Source organism: Eublepharis macularius, chromosome 1, assembly GCF_028583425.1.
Source record: "Eublepharis macularius isolate TG4126 chromosome 1, MPM_Emac_v1.0, whole genome shotgun sequence".
NCBI classification, from domain to species: Eukaryota; Metazoa; Chordata; class Lepidosauria; order Squamata; family Eublepharidae; genus Eublepharis; species Eublepharis macularius.
Window position 1 is genome coordinate 100,961,263 of NC_072790.1, and position 20,963 is coordinate 100,982,225.

Consider the following 20,963-nt stretch of genomic DNA (forward strand, 5'->3'; position numbering starts at 1 on the left):
GTTTCCCAGGGCAATCTTCTCTTCTTCCTGAGTAGACTTCAGATAAAGACAGGAACAGATTCTAATGTGTGGTGGAAGGGGTTACATTCATTTCAATCCAACACATTTGTTTTTAGGACATGTGGGTTGAAACCCCTCCCATCACACAGAATATCCATTTATCTTCCTCCTGAATAAATCTTGTTTTCTTTATAGCTGTTGTTAGGCCAAAATTATTGATGAGTTTCTGCTTAACATGCACCACAGTCCTGATCAGGCCAGATGGAACTCAGAAAAAAAAAAGTTTTTTGTAGCTGCTTAAGATATCATGCAGAGAAGTGTGCCCCGATTGCAGATCTGGAGATACTTTGCTTTAATGAACTTGCCTCAAGCTGTTGAAATCAGTTGAGAAAGCAGTGGTGGCATTTATGGTTGTCATAATTTCTCTGCTCTTGGAGGCAGGAAGGGTTTGATCTGGTTCATTGTAACGCGTAGTCAAGCTTTAAGCCTTGCCAGATGATGGACATCCCTTTATACGTTAATATGCTTTGGGATGTTCTTTGGGGGAGGGGAACAATCAGAATGTGGATTGTATATTTTTGAAGGATTATTAAAATATTCAGAGCATGGAAACTATCTTTTAATGGCATGCTAATCACAACATCCTGTTTGAAAAGGAAAACAGGATTGGGGGGGGGGGGGACCAGCAACCAAACAATCAGATTTGCAGCTTGTTAGAGCTTGAAGGGTACTCAAGGGATGAACATTGTAGACTCTCTTGTTAATCATCATCTTTCTATTTCATATCTGTTTGAAGAAACTGCTGTTTTTTGGGCTCAGCCTCTGCGTTTGAAGGGAAAGGGATACTTGATGCTAAGTTTTGTATCCACTTTTTATTCTGGATTCAGATTTTTTGTTGTTTATATTGCCTGAGAAAATGAGTAGGTAAACATTTGCATGTTTTGATTAAAAAGCAAAATATGACATAGTAGATGAAAATTGTGGGATCCATATTGACAAAATGTTTAGCTGCTTTCTGGTGAGTTCTGTGAAAAATCAGTGGAGAATTCCAGGAGACATGTTGTCAACAAAAATCAACACAAGAAAAGCCTTGCATTGACTATGTCTGTATGTATCTCAGAATTCAACATGGCATTCTTTCATGAATAAAGAGGGTAATCTGTACATATAATGAAAGTAAAGCAACATCTTACTTCATACTGACTGTACATGAAATGACTGTTCCATTCATGCACTTAATATGTGAGCACATGTGTTTACTTACTGCTTACTGTAGTATGCATTACATTTGATGAGAGAGGACCTTTTCAGGGCACAGAGACGTTGCAGCAAGTATGCTGTCATTGCACTGATATATTCTCTTTACCACCAAACCAAATGTTCTGTGATAGGCAAAGCTGTATTATGAATTCCACTAACAACCTTGGGGCTTTACATATGCCAGTGGCATTATTCAATATTCTCAAAGTTTGCTGAATTTTTGGAGGAGGAGATGATCAAAGATCTATCTATCTTTCTATAGTCCACCTTTCATACTCAAGGTGAATTACATATACAATCAATGGCTGTGACATTCAATAAACAATACAATAGGGTAAGGATAGCAGAAATTTAAAAACAAGCAGAAATTCAATTGTGAGCTGAAAAACAAAGCTGATACAAAACACAAACAAAAAGAGTCCAGTAGCACCTTTAAGACTAACCAATTTTATTGTAGCATAAGCTTTCGAGAATCAAGTTCTCTTCGTCAGATGCCTGATACAGAGACTGGTCAAATACAGAAGAGGAGAAGAGGCAATTAGGGGGAGGAAGGGGGAGGGTGCAATCAAAACATTCCTTTGCTAGTATATGTAAACATCTCCTTTTAGTGTGTGTATCAGTTGGCTTCAAAGGAGTTTGCCCTGTTAGTTTGTAGCAGCCAAACAGCTAGACCATCCAATTCCAATGCAGTATGAGCCTTCGATAACCACAGCTCTCCCTGCCAGATGCATCTGACAAAGAGATCTGTGGTTCCCGAAAGCCCACGCCAGGTGCCACTGAGCTCCCCCAGACCCCACCTCTGTAAAGGAAATCTGTTACCTGTGGTAATGTGATAACCATTCATAGTCCCTATTCAGTCCCAGCTTGACAGAGTCAAATTTGCATATGAATTCCAGTTCAGCAGCCTCCTGTTGGATTTTGTTTTTGAAAGGTTTCTGTTGAACTACAGCGACCTTTAAGTCTTTGATGGAATGTCCTGGTAGATTTGATGGAATGTCTTTGATGGAATGTCCTGGTAGAACATAAACAGTTTGATATGCCATATCAAACAGTGTAGAACTGCCAAGTAGGAGCATACTCACAGCAACAGACAGCATGCAGTAGTATAGTTCACAAATCCCTATCCCTGTACCAATACATCTCTTTGAACAATTTCCTTACAGCACAGCCCTATTACATGTGTAAGAAAGCCCTTTTAAATAATTCATTTTTGCACAATTTTTCCATGCTCAAAGTAGTAACATCCAAACTGGCATTTTGAGGATGAAAATGAACATAATCTTTTTGATGATGGTTGGGGCAACAATAAGGATTACTCAAGCTTCCCTCTAGAAAAAGAACATCTAGGATAGTGTTAATTTGGTGCTTCAAGAAGCAATTCTCCTCCACTTGTAATATACAGGGGCATGGCTAGGTGCTGTTTATATATAAGGGTGGCCCTTATCAGGGCAAAATGGCAGGGTACAAGTTTTGTTAAATAAATAAATATAAATACCTAGGCTATTATAAACTGGGGATGCAAGAACTAGAAGCCAATCCAAGGAATTACCCTCACTTCCTAGAAGAGACTCAAGATTAGAGACGGGCACGAACCTGAATACGAACCAAAAAAACCACGAACCAGCTTGGAGCGGCGGGGAAATGGCCATTTAAACTTTTCCTGCCGCTTGCAAGTGGCAGGTCCCTTTAAACTATCAGCTGGCAGGTGGCAGAGGGGATCTGGGGGGGGCTGGGGCAGGGTGTTTTTGGCATCCTCTGCCACTGCTTGGGCCTGCAGGGCAGGAGGCCAAAAACACCCTTCTTGCCCATCGCTAGAGGAGGGGGAGGAGGCCGCGGGCCCACAGGGCAGCGGATAAGGCCGGAGCTGCTGCTGCTGGGCCATGGCCTCCACCACCCCAGCAGCAGAGCCAAGGTAAGTGAGGGGCTGGGGCTGGGGGGGGCCTGGAGGGCTGGGGTTTGTGGGCTTTGGTCCATTTAAAGGCCCCTGCCGCTTGCAAGTGGCAGGAAAGAGCCCTTTAAACTATCAAATGTCCATTTCCCTGCTGCTACTAAGCGGCCAGAAATGGGCATTTAAACCCCATGAAGCACGAACCACGAACTGGTTCATGAACTTGCCCCAGTTCATGGGGGTTCATGGTTCCTGGTTTGTGAAAACACCACGAACCACGAACCCTATGGTTCAGCTTTTTCTGGTTCATGCCCATGTCTACTCAAGATAACAGAAAACTGAGGCTCATTCCACTTGACATACTTTAAGCCATTGATGCTAAGCATTCATGCCAATCAGTACTGAAATAGCTTGGGATTCCATAACTCTGCACTGCTTGACCTTGAGGCAATTTGGTGTCTTCTGATGAATTGAGACATGTCTGTTTGGAGCTGCATTTTGTGAAGCCTGGAGCCAACATCATTTTTGTAAATTTTTTTTGCATGCATCATAAAATTGCAATGTTGGAACCCATCCCCCCCCCCCGGTATTTGCTGATTGAGCTATCCCATGCCCACTAGAGAGGCAATTGCTGGCAGAGTTCTGGGGGGGGGGTGTACTTTTTGTGCTTGTTCCACTCTCATTTATTTTTTTAAAGCCAATGCTGCTATTTCATTCCCTCCCAGCAGCTTCCCTTTGTTTCATATGCTTGTTTTTTTCTCTTTGGCATTAAGAGAAGCCTGAAACACAGCAGGAGGAAGGGAGGGAAGGAGAAGTCATATAACCCTTTCCTAGCTTTTAAAGCTGAGAAGAATGAGCAGTAAGGTTAAGACTCATTTCTGGCTTTATAAAAAAATAAATGTGTGTGCACATACACCTCTTCCAGGAGAAAGGGAAAAGCCACCATTTGACCCTTTCCTAGCTTTTAAAGTCAGCAGGGAATAATCACCAATGTTAGGACTTGTTCCTGGCTTTGAAAAAAAATAAGACTGTGTGCATACCCGGGAAGAAGGAAGCCAGTGGAGAAGCAGCATTATGACCCTTACCTCATTTTACTGATAAAAATGGTGGAAAAGGAGTTAGGAGAGCTGAAGAGGGTGGGAGTGGTTACTGGGGGACAGACTAACCAGCTCCTGGGGGGAAGGAAAAGAAAGGCATGAGGAGCAGAATGGGAGTTTTTGATTCTGCATAGACACAACATGTGCCAGCAGTGACTAGGCAGTGGCTTTTAAAGATCATGGAATAGGGGGGGGGGGGGTGGAGAGAGAAAAGACAGACAAAAACCATTTTTGTTCCCTATGACTCCCTTGCACGTCCAAAACTATGGATAACATGGGAAGCAGAATAAATTCTGAAACACTGTGAAGTAACCGTGTGAAAAACACCTATGTTTAAGAAAGGACCTCAACATTATTTATACTAGTAGAACACCTGCCTGAGATTGCTCATTAAGAAACAGTGCAAGTCTAGATAGCAGATCATGTAGATCTATGGTTTTGAAACTGTCAACCGTTAATTTAAGTAGAGAAGACAGTTGTTTTGCAAATGACATATATATAGCAAGTATGATTTATTTGTTTCCAGCAGCAGGTATATCCATGGATGACTCTGATATTCTTCCTGCTGATTTGGAAACCCTTAAGCAATTTGTATTTCTTCCACTCATTTATTCTTTGAGCCCTTCCAAATGCTAGTCATTTTCAGTTAAGGGACACTGGAGATGAAAACACACACAATAGCATGGTGTTCTTTCAGTGTACAAATCAGCTGGTGACATGTTTGTAAAAAGGCATGTGGAGCTGCAGACACAAAACAGTAGTGTTAATTAATATCATCTTGACTCAAAATGACTGCTTCACATAGATAAGAGAGGCAACACACAGCCTGTCTCCTTTCTGTTCCTGGCAGACACAGATCATAACTTCCTCACTTACTCCCTCCACAGCTTGACTGCCATTCCTCAAGTCTTTTCTGTGGCAAGAGACACCCTATAGCCAAATCTCAGTTTAGCAAAGGAAATGCTACAGCATAAACTTTCCACCATTTCACAGAAGTTAGATTTCCTTAACAAATCCATTTCAACTCCATTTGGAATTGCCAATTAATGTTTGGAGAACAATTTTGAATACATAAAGCTCTTCTGTTGCCATAGTTTTCTTTTGTCAGTCATTACATCCAATTGAAACATGGCTCTAAAACTGTCCGGTGACACCGTCCTTCTGTCCACCTACACCACCAGCCCTGCAGCAGCAAACACCATCTTCAGGCCCTGCAGCACAGCCTCTGGTAGTACTTCAGTTGCAGGAGCTTCTACAGGCCCCCAGGCCTCTCTCACCCTTAGGCCAGTTGCAGCCGACGCCCAGGCACAACTCTGGGGAACAGCCTGCAGCCACTCAGCAGACTTACCCTTTTCCTGCAGTTGCCCATATGGCTCCACCTCATCCAGGCCCCCAGGAGGTTGCCATCAGCACAAGCCAGGCAGGCACAGGCCCCAAGCTACCAAGGGAGCCACTGGGGAGGGTTCAGAAGCAGCAGGGGCAAACCAGGCAGAGAGCAGACCAAATACCCCACCCTAGGCTGGGATGGAGTGGGTGGGGCCAGGAGACTGCAGAGTCTACCCAGCTCTCCTATCAGATAGGCTGGGAGCAGGGCCACTCAGGGAGACTGGGTGGAGACTGGGAGCAGAGCCAGGGAGGCGAGGCAAGAGGAGGCCTTTAAATTCAGGTTCCTGTGAAGGCTGAGGAGGATTTTGCAGGGAGAGGCAGCTGGAGCATGGTGCTACTTCCAGGGCAGGAGAAGGAACAAGGTTGTGCAACCCCCTTTCCTGCTCATCTGAGGCTGGAGGACACCTGCCTGGAGAGCTGGTAGGATGGCAGGCCATCAGGTGGGGATGCTAGTGAGGGAGGAGCCTCACAGGGACTTTTTAATGAAAGGAAGGTATTCTTTTTGTTTGTTTGTTTATTCAATTTTAGAGTTTTCACATTCTATGTCAGTTACTAGTTTGGGCCAGGATTGTGGCTGAACTCACTACTAGATATTCTCACTTCAATTTATAGTAAGTTAGTTCCATTGAAATAAATGGAATTTAGGACAGTTACTAACAATTTGTAACATTAATTTATATGAGATGTCAATATGTCTGACTTCTATCAAATCAGGTTTCCTGATTTTATATTGTAAGGAAGAAATAGCAAGTGTTGCTTCTCTGGAACATTTGTAGACCTCACTTAAGAGGCTCAAACACTACATACTTTGTAGTGTTTTCGCTTATCATAAGTAATTTTTCTAGTCCAGCAAGTCAATGAGAGATGATCTACTTATCCATTCCACCTAAGGGAAAAATCAATAGAGTACAAGCTCATTTATCTAAATGGAATGGCAGAATCAAACCCTTCCCCCTAAACAAAGACTTCTGGATAAATGAGTGCAGTTACACCCAGACTGAGGTGTAAAAACAAACCACAAACAAAGAAAAAAATTTAAATCCAATTTTACAACTTTCTTAGATGATAAAGCCAAATTGTCTCAAAACTATGTTACCATATACTAGTAAGATGAAGACAAACAACATAGTATATTGTTTCAAGAATGCCAGTATTTTTAAGGCTAAGTGTAAGGCCTCTTGTGAACTCAAACTTTTTGTTGGCTGCTATTTTTAAGTTAGTCACATTGAAGCAATTTCATTTTGTTGAGAAACTGAGGCATGTCAGGAAACCAAAACTTTACTATTTGTATAAGTTTTCTGCTTTCTACCTTATTAAAGGCCGTACACCTTATTTTTAATAAATAGCATTTACCTTCTTAACATAGGTCTATGCATTTAGCATATTCCCACTTTGTCTAGATATTAACCTATACTGTTAAGGCAAGGATGCACAACAAGACAATTTCATGGGTTATAATTTCAGACAGGTGGCCATAATGGATCTTGACTAGAGCTAAGGTGATTTCTGTGATTTCATAGTAACATAGAGCTGGAAGTGACCCATGGTTCATCTAGTCCAACCCTCTGCACAATGCAGGAAATTCACTGCTGCCTCCCCCCCCCCCACTGACTGCTGCTCTATGCCCAGAGGAAGGCAAAAAAAAAACACCTCCAGGGTCCCTGTCCAGTCTGGTTTGTTGGAAAATTCCTTACTGACCCCAAAGCCATGGTCAGTATTACCCTGGGCATACAAGAAAGGGCCAAGATAGCCTAGCATCAGCTCATCCCATCCCGCCCTCCCTCTCATGATCTGCCTAAATTCATACTGAGTTTTAGACTCATCATTGCTAGCCTCTTCTTAAAAACCTCCAAAGAAAGAGAGTCCACTATCTCCCTAGGAAGCCTGTTCCACGAAAGAACCACTCTGTCAGGAGGTTCTTTCTAATGTTTTGCTGAAAACTCCTTTGCTTTAATTTTAACCCCTTGTTTCTGGTCAGACCCACTTGGGCAACAAAAAACAAGTCTGCTCCATCCTCTGTGTGACAGCCCTTCAAATACTAGAAGATGACTATCATATCACTTCTTAGCCATCTCTTCTCCAGGCTAAACATATCCAGCTACTTGAACCCTTCTTCATAGGACTTGGTCTTCAGATCCCTCACCTTCTTCGTTGCCCTCCTTTGTACATGTTCCAGTTTGTCAACATCCTTCTTAAACTGTGGTGCCCAAAACTGAGCACAGTACTCCAAATGAGATCTAACCAGAGCAAAGTGATACCATCACTTTGTTTGATCTGGGCACTATACTTTTGTCAATGCAGTCCCAAATCACATTTGCCTTTTTAGCTACTGCATCACACTGCTGCTTCATCTGGCTCCATTATGACCCATAATGTGTTCAGATGTTCTCTGAAAGTTAGCAGTCTGATATACCCAATAGGAAATTTCTCATTGCATCCCAGGGATTTGCCTTTCAATTGCAAGCCCTTGGGATACAATGGAGCAGTTTCTTGTTCCATCTTGCTCCATTGTGACTCATAACTGGTTTTTCCAGGTGGTGGTGATGGAAATCAGAACATACAATCAACTATTTTCTGGTTTAACAGGCAGCATTCTGACCTCTCAGGGGAAATATCTCTGTTGCATCCCACTGGATTGTTTTTGAAATGCAAATCCCTGGTATGCAGCAGTGAAATTTCTTATCCAGGTTGGGGGGTTCAACTCAGCAGTTCTCTAAGAAGCAAGGTAGCTTTCTGACTCCTCCCCCCAAATCTGGGCCTTTTCCACACAGCTTACCTTCTTCCAGAAAACAGTGTCTTCACGCGCAAAATCACATGAGAAGACACTGTTATCGTGGAAGACAGCGTCTTCTCGTGCGATTTCGCAAGATAACAACATCTTCTTGCGTGATTTCACGCTTGAAGACGCTGTTTTCCAGAAGAAGGTAAGCCGTATGGAAACGCCCTGGTTGTGTCCCTGCTCTCAGATAACAGAAGTTTCCTTTCCTCTGGAGGGAGGGGTCAGAGCATGTGGTGTTTCGGGGGGGGGGTAGATCTACAACCTTCAGCTGTTCTCTGTGCTGAGAGGTGGGATTCTGACTGTCCCTTCAAAATTTATCCATTGTATTCCAAGATATAGTAACTAGTTTTGGGAAGGGAGGGTCAAAGAAATATCACCATGAGTTAGATGGACCAGTGTTCTGTCTTAATAGAAGGCAGCTTCATTTTGCCATAAGGCAATGATAGCATATCTCTAAGAAGCACATGCATGCACACACACAGTCTCCTCCTGATGTGGATCAAAAAATACTCAAGGGTAGGGTTCTTCTTAAAAAATACCATTTTTTAAAGGACCTTGAGGATAAAATACACCCGCCACCAATTAGAAGATTCAATGTAAGCATAGACAATACAAGGGGGAAAAAATCTTTGGGTGCACCTGCAAGCTGGAGCTGCAGAAAAAAAGTTATATATTTTAAGATGGGGAAATGAGAAAAAGGAGTGGATAGGGAGGGAAAGAGACATTGTGGGAGCAGCAAGAGGGAAAGAAAAATAGCAAGCAGGTGAGATGAATGGTTGGGGGGATGGAAGAACAGGCAGGCTGTTAAGCAAGGGCATGAGACTGAGGTGGGTAGATGATCGTGGGGTGAGAAAGAGCAAAAAGAAAGACTATTGGGGAGGGCAGAAAAAAGAGCCAGAGCAGTGGGAGGGAGTAATTTTGGACAACCCGGATGGAGTATGAGGGGAGAAGTGTGGGCCAATGCGGGGATAGGATTTCCCTCCTATACAAGCCTTCACTTTATTTCTTTTCCAACTCAAAGTTAATCTGACAGAAATCCATGCAATGTTATGAGTTACAAATCCTAGCATGCTTGGAATTAGGTGAAAACATTTTTTTAGTTCAACCCTTAAAGCAATCTGCTTGAAAAAATGGTAGTGGTGGAGAGTGCCCTCAAGTCATCACTGACTCATGGCAACCCCTGGTGGGGTTTTCAAGGCAAGAGACTAACAGAAGTGGTTTGCTGTTGCCTGCCTCTGCAACCCTGGTCTTTGTTGGAAGTCTCCCATCCAATTACTAACCAAGGCCAACCCTGCTTAACTTCTGAGATCAGATGAGATCAGATTCACCTGGGCTATCCAAGTCAGGATGCTTGAAAAATACTCAGTTGAAATAAACAGAGCTTCATCTTTCAATTCAGTTTCCAGAAATGGTGGCTCAGTAGAAAATAATCAGAAATACCAGGTTTTCTGACAACTCATTCATACACTGTGGCCTTGAACCTGCACTCACACACATGGTTTAATTTAATTAAAATGGCCCAACTTACTTACTGGGAGAAAAATGTTTCTAATATTTCTAAATGTATACCAGTACAGAAGTTATCTTGACACTTACTAATTAAAAACTGAAAGCTATTAGTTTCCTTTGAGTATGTTTGTGCTGCAATGCTTCAAACAATCATCTCATCAGAGATCCTTTTCCTATATGATATTCTGTGGAATCCAGCAATTATGATACAAAGACTGCAGACTTTCCATTTTATATTGTTTAGTAAATTAGATATTATTTTCTTTGCATTTAATATAATTGATTTAAATGTAGATTGCAAAAGTCATCAAAAGGGGGAAATTTATTCCGAAATATCTCAAGAAATACCCATTTTCTAATTTACAAAAATGCCATACTTTTTAAATTGCTTTATTCATAGAATACATAAATATCATAAACAACTGCTATAAAAACATAATTTCTTCAGATGTACCATGAATTTTTCAACTGTAATTACAAAGTCCATCTATAGGATAAAGAATGAATTTCTTGATCTATGTATCGGAACAATAATAAGACAAAGAATCTCTGATTCCCTCCACCTACAGGTGGAGGGGTCCACCTGACCCCTCCACCTACAAAAAACTAAAACGAGATCCCACTTGCAAAATCACCAGGCTAACAAATGCGCTGATCAAGAATTCCTCACTACATCCCGAAACGCACAGAAAACTATGCAAGACTGAAGCACAGCCACCTAGACTATATGGACTCCCCAAAATACATAAGGATTCAGTCCCACTCCGACCCATTGTGAGTGCCATTGGTTCACCAACATATGAATTAGCTAGACATCTGGCAGATCTCCTGCAGGACCACATCGGGAAAACCTCGTCTTACATCAAAGATTCAGCAGATTTCATTAACAAAATCAGTTCTCTGAAACTCAATCCACAAGACATACTTGTCAGTTTTGATGGTGTATCCCTGTTTACCAAGGTTCCAGTAAAAGACACTATTGCACTTATTAATCAGATTTTCCCAGAGGATGTAACAGCCTTATTCCACCATTGTCTGACAACCAGTTACTTCCAATGGAACAACGAATTCTATGAACAGATGGATGGGGTGGCCATGGGGAGCCCACTCAGCCCAGTTATAGCCAACTTCTACATGGAACATTTTGAAAAAACAGCTCTAGAATCAGCACCCCACAAACCTAGTGTATGGTTCCGGTTTGTGGATGATACATTTATCATTTGGAGCCATGGGGAGGAAGAATTGATGGGGTTTTTGAATCATCTCAACAACATCCACCTGAACATACAATTCACAATGGAGAAAGAAATCGAGGGGAAACTCCCATTCCTGGATACCTTGGTCATCCGCAAAGCAAACTTTCAGTTAGGTCACAAGGTCTACAGGAAACCAACTCACACTGATCGGTACTTACACAAAAACTCCAATCACCACCCCCGACAGAAAAGAGGCATAATGAAAACATTAGTGGATCGGGCAAGACGGATATGTGAGCTGCACTTTCTCAATGAGGAAATTAATCATCTAAACCACGCACTTCAGGCAAATGGCTACTCCAGAAATGAAATCCAAAGAGCAATCAAACCCAGGATGAATCAAACAACCAAGGAAAAACAGTCTCCTACAGGAAAAGTGTTTTTGCCATATATCAAAGGAATTACTGATCAGATGGGAAAGCTTATGAAAAAGCATAACCTTCAAGCAGTATTCAGACCCACCCGAAAAATACAACAGATGCTACGATCAGCAAAAGACAGTAGAGACCCCCTCACCTCTGCAGGAGTATACCGTATACCCTGCAGCTGTGGACAAGTTTACATCGGGTCCACAAAGCGTAGCATCCAGACAAGAATAAAAGAACATGAAAGACACTGCAGGCTTGGACAACCTGAAAAATCAGCAGTGGCTGAACATAGCCTAACGCAAACAGGGCACAGTATCTTATTCCAGGACACCAAAATACTGGACAACACTTCCAACTACTTTGTCAGACTGCACAGGGAAGCCATTGAAATTCACAAGCATAAGCAAAACTTCAACAGGAAAGAAGAAACCTTAAGAATGAACAGAGCATGGTTTCCAGTTCTGAAAAACACCAGGCTAACCAAACATTCTATCCCCGACAATAGCCCTGCAGAGAAGATTAGCACATCAAGCACTAATCCATATGCAAAAGAACCTCCTCAGGATACAGTGAAGCCTCCCGCCATTAGCATTCCACACCCTGGGAAACTCTTACAGGATGACTCAGCTCGACCCCACCCCTCCTGAGTAGATACAAATGACCTACATCTTTTCCACACTGTGACACTGAGAGATCTCTGTCTTTTGGTGCTACACCTCTGAAGATGCCAGCCACAGCTGCTGGCGAAACGTCAGGAACTACAATGCCAAGACCACGGCAATACAGCCCGGAAAACCCACAACAACCAACAATCTCCGATTTGTCAGATAGTTCTGTTTTATCAAAACCTTTGAGAATAAACTTGCCTTGGGTTTCCACTGCTGCTTGATGGAGCAGCAAGAATAAATGGGGGTGGGGGAGTACTGGGTAACTCTAATAATTTCCCAGTCTCTTTGCTAAAAACCTTAGGTTTTGGAGGAATTCCTAAAGCAATGTCCAAAGCCGGTTTCCACAGTCCCTGCTATCCCAGTGCTTCTCGAATGCCCTTGGCTGGCCAGCTTACCTGAGGAGTGGGCCTTTAATTCAGTGGTAGAGCATGTGTGAGTATGGTGTGTGTGTGAAGGAGAAACGATGTGGGCAGGGATAAAGTTTAATACTTCCCTGTCACTGACGTGTCTCCATTTCAAATTGTGTTCTCTTTCAGCTAATTTGTATATAAAATGTGGAGACTGGGGTTCTTATAATTGGGTAACATGCTTTATATTTTCATTTACTGAGCATTCAAGTCTTACACTAAAACATGGTGTCAGCTTAACAACTTTGTGGATAGCACTCCCATATTCTCTTCATCTTGTCATAAATGTGTGTGATATTGGTCAAGAAACAATTAATTAATTAACTCAACAAAATACATCATTAAAACCACATCTAAACTACATGCAAAACACAAAACAATTAAAACATTGGTGAATCAATGAAGGAATGCCAAATGAAACAAAAGTTTTTACCTGCTGATAAAAGATGGCAACAGAAGAGGAGAGACATGTCTTCCTGGGGGGAGAGAGGCAGAATGTTGGTTCCATGACTGAAAAGGCCCTATACTGGGTTGCCACTTACCTAATCTCAGAATGCAGGGGAACTCAAATCAGGGCTTTGGACTGGAGGATGACTACGGTGATTAAGTAGGTTTCTATGGGAGTATTTGATACTTCAGGTGTGTTGGTTCTAAACCATAGAGGGCTTTAAGGTGAACATAAGCACCTTAAATTGTGCCCGGAAACAGATTTGGAACTAGTATACATTGGCCGAAACTGGAGTGGTATGCTTCCTACAACCCAGTGTTTAGTTCCCTAATGTAACAGGTGCCTACAAGTTGGACTGGATTCCTGACCCAACTCATGTTGCGTGTATTAGCTAGTTTGGCCCTTAGATAAATGTAAAGGTAGTCCCCTGTGCAAGCACCGAGTCATTACTGACTCATGGGGGCAGACTTTTCTTGGCAGACTTTTTTATGGGGTGGTTTGCCATTGCCTTCCCCAGTCATCTACACTTTACCCCCCAGGAACCTGGGTACTCATTTTACCAACCTCGGAAGGATGGAAGGCTGAGTCAACCTTGAGCCGGCTACCTGAACCCGGCTTCTGCCGGGATCGAACTCAGGTTGTGAGCAGAGCTTGGGCTGCAGTATTGCCGCTTACCACTCTGCGCCATGGGGCTTTTTGGCCCTTAGATAGCTATCAAATTTTATCACATATCAAGCTTCTTTGAACAAAGAGGAAAGGCAGGGCAGAAATATTTATATAAATAAATGTTTATCCTTCCCTTCCTTTAAGGACATCCTCTCTCCCTTTTATGCATGCAATAGTTTTCTGAGAGAGGGCTACTGAGAAAGTCTAGCCTAAATTCACACTGTGGGCAGAAGCTCACATAGCAGAATGGCATTTGAGCCAATATTTCCCAAGACTGGACAGACAAATCCATGAAGTGAATGATTACAGTAGTGCAAAATCCAACAGCGACTCCTTCCCCAGTTTAACATTCTAACCACAATCCCTAATAGACCTTTTCCCTTAGTGCTACTTAGACAACTACTTAGATCATATAGCTACAATCATGAAAAAGGTTAAGAGACAGAGTGCTATTGAAATCAGTAAGACTTAAGTTTACAGTTAAATGTTTTGGTCCCTCTGGGTTAAATGGGTTTAAGTACGTGCAGTGCACACAGCCTTCTCTGTATTGCATCCAAAGTATTTAAGCAGTTTGATTTATGGCTTTAATACCATGAAAATACTTTGAGGATTAAGCTGTCCAAGCGTTCTTATGGAATCAATTAGGATGTGCAAGCAATGAATGGCTGAATGGTTTTTTCAGTAGCACCTAAAACATGGGAGAGAGTAATAATTGGTTCTAATGTGAAGGTAATTCATCTTTCTGCAACTGGAAATGCTTCACCTGTTGATTACTTGTACTGCAAGTGACAGGTCAGTATAATATAACTTAGATGAAAGAAATGTAGATGAAAGATTAGTTCTATTGTATTTTAAAACTTCAGTCCAAAATATATAGTAAACATATTTGCTGAATACGCATATATAGTAAATATATTTGATTTCAATTAATGTTTATGACTGAGAAGAAAATTCTGTGAATTGTTGATTCTACTTGAATCATAATTTTTTTATGATTCAAGTCCTTAGTCCTTTTAGGATAAGAGAAAAAATGTTTGTTATGTATGACTGATTCCCTATCAAATGTTGGGGGTGGGGAGTATCATTTGTATGCCCTAAGATATCTGTTTTACTCTCTTCTGATGTTTGTTTTCCAGTTTTCTGTTTTTTAAAAAGAATTGCACACCAGGTTGGGACCAGGCAGTTTTTCATGCAACCTCATCTAATTTTCCTCCTTACTACAGACTCCATTCAAATTTTTGTCCATTAAAGTCTTATGATTCTCAGCATAGCCTTTTTGTGGTCAAAGGGGACTCTCTCCTCCCTTTTTTAGCAGCCTGAAAAAGGTGTTCGGACAACCCAACTGTTGTTGTTGGGGTGGTGGGTGGTGTTGTGGTGGTGGGTGGGTGGTGGTTGTTGTTAATAGTCTGCCTTTCTCACTGAGACTCAAGACAGATTACACAGTGCAAGTGAATATAATACAATCAACAGCTTTTAATTTGTTGTACATTTGGGATTATGATAATGGGTGTACTGATGGGCCGTCGTCACACGGGCATCTCTTCCGTTAAATTTACAGCATATGGCGTCCTACCTGTTATCGGCACAGTAACGTTTCTTTGGGTCACCTAACGGCTCTTCGCACCACCAGCTGTCCACACTGAAGCACTCTGTTCTGTTCTCTCTAACCGCGCAGAAGCAGCTCCTCCCCCCCTTTTTTTATTATTCTGGCGTTTAATTCCGCTATAACGGAATAACAGCATATAAACATTCCGTTAGAGCAAAACATTACGACCCTTTTGTTTTTCCAACTTTGAAATTATATAAATAGCCCTTTGCCCACAGAAAACTCCCTGTCTGACGTGATCCCCATCACTGAAGACTCTGCCATGGCGACTGAGTCATTTTTACTTCAGCAGAAAGCTTGCATTGTGTTATGTCGTTATGGCGTTATAAGGACATAATAAAATTAAAAAAAGGGGAGTCACAGGAAGAAATGGATTCTGGGATTGAAGGGAGGGCATAGGACGTTGCGAGGCGAAATACATCGATGTGAGGCATTCACACTGAGGCACAAAATAGCGCGACTATCAAGCACAAAGCAGAAGAGAGAAAATCGCTACAGTGTTGGAATAAGGTGGGTGTTTGCCGGGAAATAGCGCCATTTTAGCGCTAAATAAAAGCCCGTGTGACGACGGCCATGGTCAACCAATTGGCATTGTTTGGTTTTGTTTGCCGTCACTCAGAGGTTTGGACTCTGGTGAATTGTATTAGTATTTTTTTAAAAAACAAAATTGCACTGTCTCATACTGTGCCCTGTGATTGTTTCACAAATTAAACAATGGTTTCACTAAGGGTTTTTATTTTCTTTATTAAAGTTTACAGAGACAGCCAAGTGAGTTATTTTAGAAAAGAAATTATGCATCTATTTTATAATAATTTAGTGACAATGACCAGTGTCATTTATTTATATATACTTGCATGGCAAGAAATATAATTGAAACTTGGATTTGAGTCTAGTGGCACCTTAGAGACGAACGAGATTTTCAGGGTATAAGCTTTCAAATGTCAAAGGGAGTTTTGACTCTTGAAAGCTTATACTCTGAAAATCTTTTTGGTCTATCAGATGCCACTAGGCTCAAATCCTGCTGTTCTACTGCAGACCAACACAGCTACCTACCTGAAACTACATTTCAAACTTGAAGTATTTCAATTATTACTGTAAGCTACCTTGAGCCAAGAAGAAAGGTGGGGTATTCTGTTAAACTTTCATTCTACAATGCAAATATGTTGGCGAAAGAAAGATGTGTCCACTCACAATTCCCCCAGTCATCTAGGATATTTTGTTTAGTTTATTTTGTATATAGTTCTTGTATATTGTTTCTTAACTGTTGTAAGCCTTTTTGGAAGAGGCAGTTTTAAAGCATCATATGAAGTTCATAGAACAGCTTTGAATAAGTCACTGCCTATGGGCTAATATATCTCATAGCCCAGATAAAAAAGAATAATAAGATAAACCTATTTTATTTATTTACATTATTAATAGTCCACCTTCCTCACTGGGACTCATGCTGGATTACTCAGAGTTAGTCAATACAAGCAACAGGATATATATCCAATGAAGACTGCAATAAGATATGTATTATAGAAATCTGGAATCAACCAGAAATCTGAAAGTAGAACTGAAGTGAAACAATAAATATTAACATAACTAGCAACAAAGCCATTGTAGAAAAAAATACAATGGGCTCTAGAAAGGGAGGGTGAGCAGGTGGGCATTCACTCCCACTCCATTACTGATTACGGAAGGGGGGGGACATTGCCACCTTCTCTGTGCCTGATCCCAACTGGGTAAACAGGGAGGCATTGCCACCTGCTCCATGCCTGCTCCTGGCTGGGTGAAGTGGGGGGCATTGATGCCTGCACCACACCTGATCCCAGCCAAGTGAAGGGGGGCAGGCATTACCTCCTGCTCTGCTCTTGATCCCGGGCATGTGAGGGGGGGCAGTATTGCCTCCTGTTCTATGCCTGTTACTGGCTGGGTGAAGGTGTGGCACAGGTATTGCCATGTCTTCCAATCCTGATCCCTGCTGGGTGAAGGCGGGGGCTGGGGATTGCTACCTGCTCCATGCCTGATTCCAGTTGGGTGAAGGGGGAGCTGGCATTGCCACCTGGTATGTGCCTGATCCCAGCTGGGTGAAGGAGGGGAGGGCATTGCAAACTGCTCCGTGCCTGATTCCGTCAGGGTGAAGGGGTGGCAGGCATTGCCACCTGCTCCACTCCATATCCTGGCGAGGTGAAGAGTGGGCAGGCATTGCCTCCTGCTCTGTGGCTGATCCCAGCCAGCTGAAGGTGGGAGGCATTGCCACCTGCTTCGCACCTGATCCCAGCTGGGTGAAGGGGGGAAGGCATTGCCACCTGCTCCGCTCCTGATCCAGGCTGGGTGAAGGGGAAGTGGGCATTGCCTCCTGCTCCATGCCTGATCCCAGCTGGGTGAAGGTGGAGGTGGTCATTGCCACCTGCTCCACTCTGGATCCCAAGTGGGTAAAGAGGGGGTGTCATGTCTGTACCCCTACATCCATGTCATTGTTCTAGATGGTGAACCATTGCTAATGCTGTACCTTAATTTCATTTTGCAAATGCTCTAAGCATCACTTTCGTTTCTAAAGCAGCCTGAGAACACAGCTGTCTTATCTCTTTCCTTTGAAGCTCACAGAAGTGACCTTGCACTGTCTGAAATGTTACAGTTTACTCTTATGCCTTTTGTCCTGTCTAGGCTGATGTATAAACCCTAGAGGAAATTCATAGACCCTTTCCCGCGCAAACCTGTGGTCTAATTGGGAGGGGGGAAATGATTGACTATTTAGAGCTGTACATTCTTCACATTTCTATTCCTATCAAAGAAGTGTGTACTGCTTAGATGCTTTTTTGCCTCTGAGTAATTCTATGGACATATATATGAAAATGATTGGATTTCTGAATAAAACCATTTCACCAAGAGCTTGGACTTCCTGTTGCAATGGTACAGAGTCCTCTCTACCATATCCTGTCATCCATAGTCTGACAGGGGGCATACATTTCCATCTGTTTTGCTACTGATCCCAGCTGGTTGTGGGGGGCGGGCATTACCACCTGCTCTGTTCCTGATACCAGCTGGGTGAAGGTGAGGGCCACAATGAAGAAAGCAAATGTATGGACAGTTGTTCATTTTGCCTAGCCTCCACTATAGCAGGCATAGAGCTCTGATCCAAATCCTCACAGGATCCCTTCTCTCCTCTTCCAGAGGTTTCATCAGCTCTCAAAAGCCTTCTTTTTCTCCAATGGATATTAACTCTCCTTGGCTCAGCATTCCAGCTGCTCCTATTGGCTGTCTCTCAGGAGAGACAGAGCTGGAACAAGTCCTGTCCATCATAAGGCATCAATGTCCCTCAGATATTAACGATAATCTCACTGCAACTTATCTCAGAATTGAAAACTGATTACAGAACACCTCCTTCCTTTAAAGGTTGACCCATTTTAACTCAAACTGCATCTTCAAATCAATTACTCTGTACTAAAGGACCCTCTAGAGGAATCCTGTCCAAAGTTAACATGGTCATTTTAAAGTGAATAGTTTGAAGACTTGCCTTGATTACTACAGGAGTGCGAGGGAGCAAGTTTTGGGCTAAATATTTTAATATTCAAAAATCATATTTTGTTGTAAGTACTGAATATTTCTCAAGTATTTACATGTAGAAAATAACATGAGATACATTTTTAAAATCAGGAATCAATGACAAGATTTTTAATATTTAAAATGCTTTAAACAAGAATTTTTAAAAGGGAGTTTGATTAAAGATAAGAAAGTCTACGGTTTTTTTGCCAGTGTTAAGTGTTCTTAACATAATGCAGTGCTATCCTTCCATATCCTCAAGTCCTCTAACATCTCAGATAACCTATTTGTTCTGGGAATACCATGCCAAGAAAACAGTGTACATGATATGTCTATATCCTAGATAAAAATCTGAGAGGAATGTGCTTTAGGATGAGATTCCTACAAAGTTGGGTGTCTCATATATTCATGCTAGGAGACCTGATCCAGTCTCTGGTCCTGTTCCATATTATGTAAGATAAAGCACAAGCTGTTTTTCATCCCCCTTTTAACATACAATTAAGTTCTAAGACAAATTTAATTACCTATGACAAGAGTCTAGTGAAATACTGTCAGGCCAGCATAACAGGTCTGCTGTTACACTGCCAAGGCCAATTAGGTAAAGGGCATTTTCCCCTCTGACAATTCCCAGTGGAGGAAATGAAGATTTAACTTTGTTTGACAACCTGTGGTAACCACCAAGAGTAGTTAAACAGCTATGGCTCTGATCCACACTTACTTGAAAGTAAATTCTGCTCAAGGTTCCTTATGATCTAAATACTCTTAGATAAGCAGTAAAATTTTTCAACTGATATGCTAGCCACATAGTTCCACTGGTTTTTTTGGACAAAAGAGTATGTTCTTAATATATCTTACTTAAATCTATAGGACTTACTGTTAGCATGACTATGCTCTATTTCTGCTTCATAATATGTATTGATTAGGCTCAATTCAGACTCCTCAAGGTCTGCTTTGCTATGACGATCAACAAGTCCCAGGGGCAGACACTGAAGGTGGCAGGAATTGACTTGAGAGAGGACTGCTTCTCATATGGGAAGTTCTATGTGGCCTGCTCCAGAGTGAGCTCACCCAGCAGCTTGGTGAGCCTAGCACTTCAGGGGGAAACCACCAATGAGGTCTAAAAATAGGTCCTTCAGTAGAAAAGAAGCGGTTGTATGTATTTTTCATTTTATTTATTGAACTACAATCGTTCCCTTTTAAAATCTCTTCAATAAATGTTACATTTCGAAATTCACTTCATCAGTTTTTGGTATCAACATTCTTTGCTTTATCTAAACAACTTTGTGAAACTCGAGTACTATGCTATTATACTACAAAACCAACTTTAAAAAAAACAAACCACCACAAACCAAAAAATGTTACATACCCATAAGTATTATAACTGGATTTAAAGTAGTTAAATACCACATTGAAGCACAGGTATCAAGCTAGTTATATAATAAAAAACAGTGATCAAACAGCTGCAAATGGTTATACGGTACCACAATTGTGCCCCTATCTTTCCAGCCCTCCTAACACGTTTCTATACATTCAGGTTAAAAGATAAGCCTACTACACATTTTTCATTTTGCACATACTTGAGAGAAAGTGACATTTTGCATGTTTAATGCCACAGCAATCTTTATAAATAAAAGAGGTAAAGACCAGAAAATTCATCACAGAAGAATACTAGTTAACAAGAAAGACTAGATATAATGGACTTAAACTGTAGGAGGATATATTTCAGCTGAACATTTGGAGAAACTTCCTCACGATAAAAGAAGTTTTGACAATGGAACATGTTACCTGTTGGGGAGCTTACTGAAGGATTTCAAGTGGAGGCTAAACGACTATTTGTTGAGGGTGTTCTAGCTCTAGATTTCTTGCAATCAACACTGGGGTCATACTAAATGGCCAATAAGATCTCTCTCAGTAATATGATTGTATTGATTGTAAGATCTCTCTCAGTAATATGATTGTATGATCTATGACCTTTGACATTGTGTAATACCAGATGATAAAAAAAACATTTTTCAAGCTTGAAAGGCAATAAATCCCGTGATTCACTCTCTTCTCTGACACTCGCTCTTTCTTCCCAATTTCAGAAGACACACACTAAAT